Source organism: Mirounga angustirostris, unplaced genomic scaffold (assembly GCF_029215605.1).
Source record: "Mirounga angustirostris isolate CCGP_5_RB_7025 unplaced genomic scaffold, mMirAng1.0.hap1 SCAF_4, whole genome shotgun sequence".
Classification (NCBI taxonomy): Eukaryota; Metazoa; Chordata; class Mammalia; order Carnivora; family Phocidae; genus Mirounga; species Mirounga angustirostris.
This window is the reverse complement of record NW_026991712.1, coordinates 787187-798398: the sequence shown is the minus strand read 5'-3', so window position 1 is coordinate 798398 and position 11212 is coordinate 787187.

Genomic DNA, 11212 nt, shown 5'->3' with positions numbered 1-11212 from the left:
AGGACACGGACAGGGACCTGGAGGCCTCTGGAGCTTAAGCCTGGTGCCTGGTTCACATGGAGATAGATGGCCTGACTTTCCCTCTCGATCCTGAAACCGCACAGCATGGCAGAGGGTCTTATGAGACTCTTACCATCTTGCTCTGGGCCTAGGGACGCCGTAGCTCACGGACCTGCCCCAGAGCAGACTCTTCCTGGCTCTGCCCATCAGTGGGCACCTGACGTGCCACCTGGGCCGGGCTCAGACAAGGCCCCACAGGTCCCTCTGCCCTCCCCATGAGAAACCTGCAGACTGGAGCCTCTGGAGGGAAGCTGGACAAAGACCCTGAGGGCTCGGCCCGTTGGGTCCCTCAGCCTGCCTCTAACACCTTCTGCCAGCCCCCCCTTGCTGCCTCACCCACCCTGGCTCTAGGAGGTGCATTCAGAGGTCAGCCAGCTGTCCACATCCTCACCCTCCCCACAGAGGGGCTCCTGCACTGCCCAGGGCCCAGATCTGTCAGAGGACCTCCCTGCCCTTGGCTCACTGCAGCCTCCCCTCTGCAGGACCCTCCATCTAGTGTGGCTTGAGAATCCTCTCCTGGGACCCCTTGCCCCCCCACACCCCTCACCCCTGTAACTGGCCTATCACCCCAGCATCCGTGAAGGGACTCACACATTGCGAGCAAGCATCCCTGCCAAGGTCTAAGGGCACCTCCACCGTGGCCCACCTGCCCCAAGTCCATTCTCCCCGCAAACCTGCTGCTGCCGCGTCCTCTCCCATCCATGGTCTCCACCCCGGCCGCCCGGCCAGAACCAGGGTTGTCCTCTGTCTGTCCTACCCGCCTTCACCTGCATGGAAGGCCTCATGCTCACCTGTCCATTCACACCCACCCGCCCTCTGCCTGCTAGGTTTATTTCCAAACACGGATCCCACCACCCTCCTGCTTCAAACTCTCTGAGAGTTGCCAGTGGATGAAGTTCATGTCCTTGCCTGGCCCATGGGCCCTGCCATCTGCCTGCTGGCTGCTTAGCTGGCCTCTCATTGTCCCCTCGTCGCTCAACCCCTGGGCCTGACCTTGCACATCCTGAGACCCAGGCAGGCCCCACTGCCCTGGGGCAGGGATGCATGCACCCCTGGGCCCTTCCTGGAGTCCAGCTCGCCTTGCCCCGTGGCTGCCTGTGGCACTGTGCCCCTCAGCTGTGTCCACCTGCTAAGTACCAGGCAGGCAATGCAGCCCCCACCCCCCCACCCCTTGGTGGCTGGCTCCTCGAGCAGGTGCAGCTCCCCGGCCAGGACTCTCTGCCCTGCCCATGCTCTAAGCAAGCAGGAATCTGCTCCATGTCAGCTCACAGACCCATCAGGGTTTCATGCTGAGAAGAACCCCAGAGTGTTGACATGGTGAACAGGAACATCAGTTGAGGTGGAGGGAGCTCAGGAATAATACCGCTGAGTGTGACAGGCAAGGAGAGTGTTTTTCTCGAGGAGCTCTGGGAACACAGACTCTCCGCTAAGCTAACCCTGGGGGGAGGCTCCCTGGGGGCAGCGAGGGTCTGCAGGTGTGGTGCAGGGGCACAGCGACGGCCATGAGGCCAGGGGATAGAGAGAAGAGGCATCTGCTGCCAGAGGGAAGCCCAGGGCCGCACACAGCCGAGGCCCTGTAGGTAAAGGGAACTCCAGCAGGGGACTCCAGAGGAGCCCAGCAACAGAATGTCCAGAAGGCATGAGGTGTGCACAGGTGAAGCAAGCAGGAAAGGAGCCGTGGAGGTGTGCCAGAGAGGAGCTCGGAGCAGGTACAGCAGGGCCCGGGGCCGCGGGCATTAGGAGGCGGCCTGCAGCGCCACAGAGGGAGCAGGCTGGGCCCGGGGCAAGGCTGACAGGCAGGGCATTTTTCTTTCTTTCTTTTTTAAAGATTTATTTATTTTATTTGAGAGAAAGAGAGAGCGCCGGGCGGGGCAGGGCAGAGAGAATCTCGAGCTGACTCCTTGCTGAGCAGGGAGCCCGATGCGGGCTCAATCCCACGACGCTGAGATCACAGCCTGAGCCAAAACCAAGAGTCGGACGCTCAGCCGACTGAGTCACCCAGGCGTGCCCGGCAGGGCATTTCTGCCAGTGGAACGTGGCCTGCTCACTGCTGCATCCCTCCCAGGTTAGAGAAGGAGGGGCAGCTATGAACCGGTGAAAGAGGATGTAGAGAAGGTGCTCACGCTGACTCAGGGAGCAATTGTGGGTGAAGCACTGTTGCTTTTCCAGCCGAGGAAGGAAACAGCCTCCAACCTCTGGGGGCTGGCCTGGTCCTATGAGCAAAGCCCCAGTGTTGCTAGGAGCAGGCACGGCACTCAGATCCAGGCGCTAGTGTTCTGCTGGTCAGATTATAAACAATTTCACACAACACCAGCATCAGACAAGTTCCCTCCGCAATCACGTGTGGACATAGACAAGACAAGGGCAACGTCCAGGCGTAAAGACCAACAGTGCGCTGTGCTGCTTATAGACAGCCAACCCCTCTGGCCTGCCCTCCTTCCAAAGAAGAGGTATTGAGACACCCAGGCACAGGACACCCCCTTTCCTGACAGTATGCGACCCAGAGTGAAGCCCTGCCTCCGTAGCTGTCCCCAGTTCACCCAAGGGAGCCCAACCCCCGGTAGGTCCTTTCTAGCCCCAGTCCTGGGACCCCCGGCTGCCCGTCGCCTGAGGTCCCCTCACTGCAGTGAGTGATAAGCCCGGCCTGCACACCTGCTGGTGTGTCCAGTGGGCTTCCACTGGAGGGCACTGAAATGGCTACTAACTATACTAAGGCCAAAGAGGGCTAATGTATTCTTCAACCAAAATGTTTATCTCCATAGGCCATCGTTAAATCCGTCCTCATTTTCAAGGTGAAAAGACACAAAGCGTGCACGCCTCCATCACACTCCTTGCCAAGCAACACTGCCCGTGGCCATGGAGAACCATACTGAGAGGCTGGCACAGGACCCCGGCTTGCTGAACACCCAGGCCAGCGCCCTGTCCAGGCCCAGGCACACCATAGGTGTCAACTGTGGAGTGAATGAACGAACTTCGTGTTCTAGGACCGGGGACAGAGAGTGCTTTAGACTTCAGGACTTTGGCTCAGCATCAACATTAGCAGGAAGTCATTTCAGGAGTGTGGACAGCAAAACTCAAAGCCCAGGAGAATGCATGGAGGCACATCTGGGGAAACCAAGTGGAAGAAAGAGAAGACGCACAGAGAGTCATGAGTGGTCAAGGCCAGGTGTGGAAAACCGAGCATGGGCAGCTCCAGGGTCTGGAGTCCTCCAGAGAAGAGCCTGGGAGTGGTTTGAGTAAAAAGGCAGATCAGTATGGATTGCCCTGGCGGTGCAGGCGCGGAGAGCCCTAAATAGAGAGATGTACCATGTTCATGGATCAGAAGACTTAATAATGTCAAGATGTCAATTCTCTCCAAACTGATATAGAAATTTAACACAATCCCAATCAAAATCCCAGCAGGCTTTATTGTAGAAATTGACAAACATCTTAAAATGTATATGGAAATGCAAACGATGTAGAAAAGTCAAAACAATTTTGAAAAAAAAGAACAAAGTTGGAGAACCCACACCACCTGATTTCATGACTTACTGTAAAGCGAAAATAATTCTATGGTGGAACACGTAGATCAGTGGAATGGAATAGAGAATCCAGAAATAAACATACGCATATGTTTTTTAAACAAATGGTAATGGAAAATTGGATACCATGATTAAAGAAAAAGATAGAACCTTGACCCTTACCTCACATCACACACAAAAATTAACTTGGAATGGATCCTAGACCTAAATGTAAAAGCTAAATTTATAAAAACTTTTTTAAAAGATTTTATTTATTTATTTGACAGAGAGACACAGCAAGAGAGGGAACACAAGCAGGGGGAGTGGGAGAGGGAGAAGCAGGCTTCCCGCTGAGCAGGGAGCCCGATGCGGGGCTCGATCCCAGGACCCCGGGATCATGACCTGAGCCGAAGGCAGACGCTTTAATGACTGAGCCACCTAGGCACCCCTATAAAAACTTTTAGATGAAGACTTCGGTGAATAACTTCATGACCCTAGAAGAAGCAGATTTCTTAGATAAGACACAAAAAACCTGAACCACTAAAAAAAACCTTTGATAAACTTAAAAGCTTTTGTTCTTTAAAAGATACTGTTAAGGAAATGAAAAGGTAAGCCACAACTTGGAGAAAATATTTGCAGTACATGTGTTTGACAAAGGCTTGTGCCCAGACCAGAGCAATGCTTCTGCAATTTCATAATTAGAAGATGCTCAACCTAAGTTTCAAAAATAGTCAAAAGACTTTAGGAACCCCATAAAAGAAGATACACAAATGGCCAATAAACACACGTGAATGTTTTTTGTTTTGTTTTTTTTTAGATTTTATTTATTCATTTGAGAGAGAGAGAGCACAAGCAGGGGGTGGGGCAGAGAGAGAGAAGCAGACTCACCGCTGAGCAGGGAGCCTGACGTGGGACTCGGATCCCAGGACCCTGGGATCATGACCTGAGCCGAAGGCAGACGCTCGACCTACTGAGCCACCCAGGCGTCCCGCACGTGAATATTTTCAACATCTTTTGTCATCAAGGAAATGCAAGTGAAACTACAATAAGATGCCAATCTACATTCACTAGAAAAGCTCAAACTAAGAGATTTATGATAACAAACACCGGCAAAGATGCAGAGAAGCTGGTGGAAAAGCAGAATGGTACAATCATTTGGGAAAACAACTTGGCAGCTTCTTACAACGTTAAGGATCTAGCAATTCCACTCCTAGATTTTTATCCAAAGATTTGTACATGGTTGGTCATAGCAGCTTTATTCATAGTAGCCAGACATGGAAATGACTGAAATGCCCCACAGCAGGTGAACGGATAAACCCACTGCGATCGTCATGTGATGGAATACTACTTAGTCATAAAAAGCAACACACTAACCCTACACACAGCCGCATGACGGATCTCAAAACCACCGTGCTGAGCAAAAGAAGCCAAACACAAAAGAATACACTCTATGATGAAAACTCCGGGAAAGACTGTTAGGACCATGGGTGGGAGGTCGGAATCGCTAGAGAAGGGCACAGGGAAACTTTTAGGGTAACAGAAATGTTTTATGCCTTGTTGTAGCAGTGGTCATATGGTACGTACATTTGTCAAAACTCCTAAAATTGTTAGGTTGTGATCTCGGGGTGGTGAGATCCAGCCCCACCTCAGTTCACAGTGTCATCGTCCATCGCTGCAAAAGCCTATAAACAGCCCCGATTTCTGTCCATGGGACCGTGACACACACACAGAAGACGAGGGTCCCTCGGCCTTGTTCTCAGACCACAAGGTAGTTCAGTTGAAAAATTAACAATAAGGTGATAAAAAATGCCTTGGGAGACTAAAATACTGTTTGCTGGCTACACAGTGAAGGTGTGGTGTTTCTCAGCAGGGACACTCCCTTGTCTGGGCAGGACGATTGTGGCCCCAAACCGCCCAGCATGCAGCCTCAGCAGCTGCCCTGATATCCCAAGTCCTGGTGACGACAGGAAAAGCCCACACAGATTTCCCGAATGTGCCGCCCCTGGTGAGAACCAAGCCCGCCACAGCCCTCGCCGCTCAGGATGAGATCCACATTCCGATAGGACCCCAAGGCCTCTGCTGCCCCCCCCCCCCCGGCCTCCCACTCACACACGCTAGCTGCACCTACTCCCTCCGCTCCAGGTCCTGGCATGGCCCCAGTCCTGTGCACACTTGACCTTCCTTTAACCTGGATGGCTCCTCCTGACCCATGACATCGAGAGAGTGAGAAGTCATCCCCCTGGGAGGCTTCCCCGACCCCCACCAGCCAGGCCCCCTCCCGCACAGCCCTTGCCCGCCGCGGGGTGGCTTCCTGTCCGTTGGTCCGTGCGTCCGACTCCATTGTAATTCTCTGTAGCGTGCGGGGTACGACCATTGCCACCTCGATGCCCAGATGGCATATGGCACATGCCTGGCGCTCAGTGCATCTAGCGCTCGTTGTGCGGCCCTGAGAGTTACAGAGCACGCGGCATTCCCGAGTCCAATGTGGAGGCACATGCGGGAGTGGGGAAGACCCCTCGAAGCGTCTGCAACACCTAAAGAAGACAAAGCAGCCCTCCCACAGGTGACTCGCTCACGGATGCCAACCTTCCAGGATGAGTGTTACCTTCTGTGAAAGAAGATGGTGGTTTTTTTCTGCGCCCCCGTTTGGACTCAGGGCGCTACTCCCCTGGTTGAGACCCACATCACCTCCCACTGAACCCCCCGCAGGAGCCTCTCAGTCACTGGCCTCCCATGTCCAGTCTTGAACCAGACAAACACGGGATGACCTCACTCCTAGCTTAAAGCCCTCCATGAGCTGCCCGTGGTCGTGGCCGGCACCAGTCTGAGCTGTGGCTGCTACAAGGTCCCAGGGGCCAGCCCTGCCTCCCCCACAGCCGCCCTCGCCCGCACCTTGCTCCCGTGCGCTCACCCGACGGCCGCACGACGGCTTTCCCAAGGCTGGCCACTCTGTCCCCTGAAGACAGTGAGCTGGGGGCATGTGTCCCTAGCCCTTGACACACGAGCTGCTCAGATCGGGGTGCTTGGCCCTGAGAAGTGGCCGAGAGGAGGCCCGGGGCACTGGAGGGGACCCCAGCTGCCCTGACGCTTGCTCGCTCGCTCACTCCCACCAACGTCTGACCAAGCGCCTGTCTGGCCTCCTCCTGGATGTGCCATTTCTAACAGCCTTTCCCTTGTCCGTCTGCCCACTCGCCCCTCCACCGTGCCCCCTGGAAGGTCCCACTCCCCCAGCCTCTGTACCCCTCCTTTCCTTCTCCTCCCAGCTTCAGTGCCCCACGCCCCTTCCCACCAGGGCCTCCTCCCTCCCAGTCCCGGCCCTGGTGCAGGAACCTCCCCTCAGGATTTCATTCTCCTTCAGGTGCCCCTACCTGCAGGTTTCCAAAGCAGGCCCACGAGGCTCCCCCTTAGCCTGCGTGCTCTGGGAATGGACAAGACCGCTCGGCTGGGTCAGGCACCCCTCCTGTCTTGCCCACACTGTGTGCCTAGGGTTTTGAGCACCTCTGCCCAGAGCTGGGACAGGCCCAGGTCATGGGCTGCTGGATGGACGGGTGAACAGACGGGGGAGCCGGATCAAGGGGGCTGTGGCTCAGGGGAGGAATCGACGGCTTGTGGCCATTAAATGACCAGCCAGAGCCATGCAGCAGGGGAGTCGGGCTGAACAGCCAATAGGACCAAAGACCGGTGAGAAACACGGGGGAGGTGGCCATGCAGACCTTCCGCAGCCACAGATGGCAGGAGCCTAATACATATGCTGGTGGCGTGGCCCACGTGTGCGAAGGGGTTAAGAGGTGCAGACAGTGCAGTGGGAGTGTTTACTGGAAGACCTGCCCTCGGAGGGCGGGGGTGGGGCGGGGCTGGGCCTTGCTGCCCGCGTGCCGTGCGGCAGGTGGTTGGAGTTGGGGAGTTGTGACACCCTGCAGGGCGTGAGCGGGTGTGGCTCAGGATGCAGTGACTCAGCCAGTGTGTTTTGTGGTCTGTTCAGCGGGCGCAATTTTTGCCGTTTTCACATTGCCTGGGACATATTTGCACATAAACAAACCAAACCTGCCTTATGCTCAAATTGTTCCCAAATATATCCATCCCACTGAAACAATGCACACCTGTTTGTTGAGGATTCTCTCGTTCAACCAGCTGCGTGACAACATGACAAGCTAAGGGTCCCAGCTGCACCAGACAAGAGCGCCTCCACTCACCTGCGCCTGAAGCGCAATGTTCGTCCTCCCGAGGTCCAGGGTCCCAGGCTGAAGAGGGTTTCCGGGGCCCTACGGCTCCCCGCAGTGGCCCACGCGCGGTGGCAGAAGAGGCTGACGAGAAGACGCCTCAGGGCGAAGCAGGTGCCCACCACCCCCACCCAGCAAATGAGCTTAATCAAGGAAGGTCTCGTGTCGGGAAACCAGGCCTCCACGGGACGTTCGAAGGAGACCGGGTTTGAGAAGTTCTGTATTTTCGATGCAGCTGAAGGAGGGACAAGAGAAGACGGACGATCCCTCAAGCCAGGCAGAAAGGCTGGCCAACAGCGTCAGCCGGAGAAGACGCTTCCCAGGGGCAAGCCTGTCACTGAGATCTGGCAGGAGTCCAGGCAGGGTCCAGGCAGGCTGGAAAAACTGACCCCGAGTCCAGAGCCCAGGCACCCAGCTGGGGACTAGGCTGCAGGCCCCGGAGCCGGGGCGGCCCCCGGGCCCCGGGAAGGGAGGCGTGAGTGCCACGGGGAGGCTGGGCTCTCGTCCTTCGCCGAACCCGATATCTGACACTCGGCCTGCTGACCTTCCCAGGACAAGCCGGTGTGTGCCGTCGTCTTGAGACCGTCCTGCTCCTGCACATGGTTAGGGCCACCTGTCCTCCGGCAGCACCGGGCTCAGGCAGCTGGAGTCTGGAACCGTGACCAGGTGTCGGGCTCCACGTGCAAGCTCTGGCCTCAGCACTGACCCTCAGGGATCATCGGGCCCTCAAGACAAAGCGAGGGTGGGTGTGGTGACCCCCAGTCCACAGATGACATGGCCCGGCCTGCAGTGACCACCCAGCCACGAGAAGGCAAGCTCCAGAGCGGGCCCAAGACCGGGCCCTCGGCGCCTCCCCACTTCCCTCTGTGTTCTCAGAGAATCCTGATGGAAACTCCTTCTGAAGCATCTAGTTCCGTTGTGCTGAGCGAAGTAAGGGCTGGGGCAAAGGTTGGTTCAGTCATCCACTCAGGAGCCGGGTCTGCCCTGGGCCGTGGGGCCAGCGCTAGCGTCCAGGGCGGAGGCGCAGACTGTGGGCGCGGAAGGAACATGGTGCCCCAAGGAGACCGTGAGGGGTGGGGCAGCGCCTGGGGAGGGGCTGCGGTCCACAAAGGCACGGAGCCCCGGGGGGCGCTGTTGGGGGGCTGGCAGAGGTTGGACTCCTCCTGGGGGCTGAGGGAGCGGGCGGGGTGCACACGTGGGGTCCACGCGCGGGCTCCGCGAGGATGGAAAGTGCTTGCACTGGACTCAGGCGGACCTACACAGGCTGCTCACCTAGGCCTCAGACGGCAGGAGGAAGAAGGGGCCCCGTCACCCCATCGGACAGACGACGGGCTAGATGTACAGACGAGTATAAAGCCATAAGCGGGCCTGTGACCCTTCGATGCTGCCAAGGGGAGGCCCCTGACGCGTGGCTCAGAGCCAAGGTCTGAAGGAGGAGGAATCAACCGAGGGTCAGGGCTGGGGGCGAGGCGGCTCTGCGGTTGAGCCCTGGAGTCTGGGGTCTGGAACCCCGCCACACGCCTCCAGCAACCCCCTTGGGCCTCTGAGTTCCTAGCCAGCAGGCCGGCCCCGCTCTCCCCTCCTGGCCGCCTTCCAAATAATGTTTGTACCTGACAAGCTCCAGGGACCGACAGAGGCCTCCTGGTCTCCCCTCAGCCCTCCATGAGGTGACTATGGGGCCCCTGCGGTTGGTGACCAAGTCACAATCCCAGAAGACTCTGCCTCTAGCCAAGACCTGGAGACATTTTCCCTGCGGCCCCTGCTCCCGGCTCCGGCTGGCAGGGCCCTGGGCCACCAGCAGATGTGTCTGCTCTGTCCCAGGGCCATCCGCAGTCCTAAGGGCACTCCGTCAGGAGGGGACAGCGGCCCTGCACAAGCCCAGGGGCACACGCTCAGACACTCAGCAGCCCAGTCAGCACCTGGCTGTTTCTACGGCTAGGCAACATAGCTTCTCCAGCTTCCCCATGAGAATTCTTCTAGAAAAAAACATTTTTAAAAAGGTCAAATAAAAATGCGTTCATGTATTTACCCAGCACCTATGACGAGCCAGGGCCGGTGCCGGACGCTAGGCTGCAGAGCGGGGTATGCTGTGGCCCTCACCCTCTCCCGGGACACCACCCGGACTCCTCGCTGAGCAGAGCCCAGATCCCGTGGGGGGGCCGCCGTGGCAGAGGCTGCACCAGAAGGGGTGAGGCTGGAGGCAGGAAGAGCAGGCCAGACACTAGGCTGCCTGCACCAAGCCCCGAGCCTGAGAGCTGGAAAGGTAGGAAGCCTGGACTGGCCACGGAGGCCCAGGGGCCCCGGGGGGAAACCCGGCGCTGGACACGGAGGGCGGTAGGAGGTGGTGGCTCGAACCATCCCAGGGACTGTTACAACAGTGCTCGGCACACAGGGAGCGCCCACGAAGAGCGGCCACGGCCGCTTCGTTGTCTGAAGTGAAGGAGACCGGAGGGAGGGGAGGTGCCCACGGCGGCAGCCTGGGCAGATCCCTCCCAGAGCTCCTGGCCAGCCACAGGATGCGGCCCGACGTTGTAAATGGGTAGGGGGCAGTGTGGACGCGACGGCACAGCCAGGATTGCCAGGCCAGGCACTGGCCGGGGTCTGACTCCCACACCCCGAGGGGCGGCACACACAGCAGAAGGGCTGGGGGCAGCAGGTTCCCGGCTGAAGGTCCCTGTTCTTTAAAAACTTTTTGCCTTTTACGGGGAAACTTACAAAGAATCCCAAGCCAAGAAGGGAACAAAGATCCCTAGAGGGCTCGCCAAGCTGGTGTGCTGAGCTGAATCTCGGAAAGCAAATGCAAATGCGGACAAAGTGTGCAAAGCCAGTGACCTGAAACCAGAAGTGGGGACGCCTGACTCAGCATAAGCAAGTGGGGACACTGAAGATGTGTGTGCAGTGAATTCCTAATGAGCCCATGAGGGATGCAGACCGAACCCTGCGTGGGGTCAGGAAGTGAGGCCGGTGTCCCATTGCTCAGACGGAAGAGCAGGGAGAGGGCAGGGGAGACAGCCCATCACCTCTCAGTCCCCAACTCCCACTCCCCAAACACATCATCCAAGGTCGTGTGGATAAAGCTTTGGGTGAAGCTCTTGCTCTCTGCAAACTCTTGCTCTGTCCCCAAACCCAAGCCCAATAGATCTGGGCACCAAAGGACACTCGCATACTCAATAGAACGACCAAAAGTTAAGAAAATTGGAACAAAGGAGGCTGGGTGGCTCCATCGGTGAAGCGTCTGCCCTCAGCTCAGGTCATGATCCTGGGGTCCTGGGATCGAGCCCCACGTTGGGCTCCCTGCTCCTCGGGGAGCTTTGCTCCCCCTGCTTGTGCTCTCTCTCTAACAAATAAATAAAATCTTTAAAAAAAAAAATTGGAATGAAGAGGAAATGAGTGGGCCAGGGGCAGGTGAGGCCGGGGCAGGTGAGGTCGGGG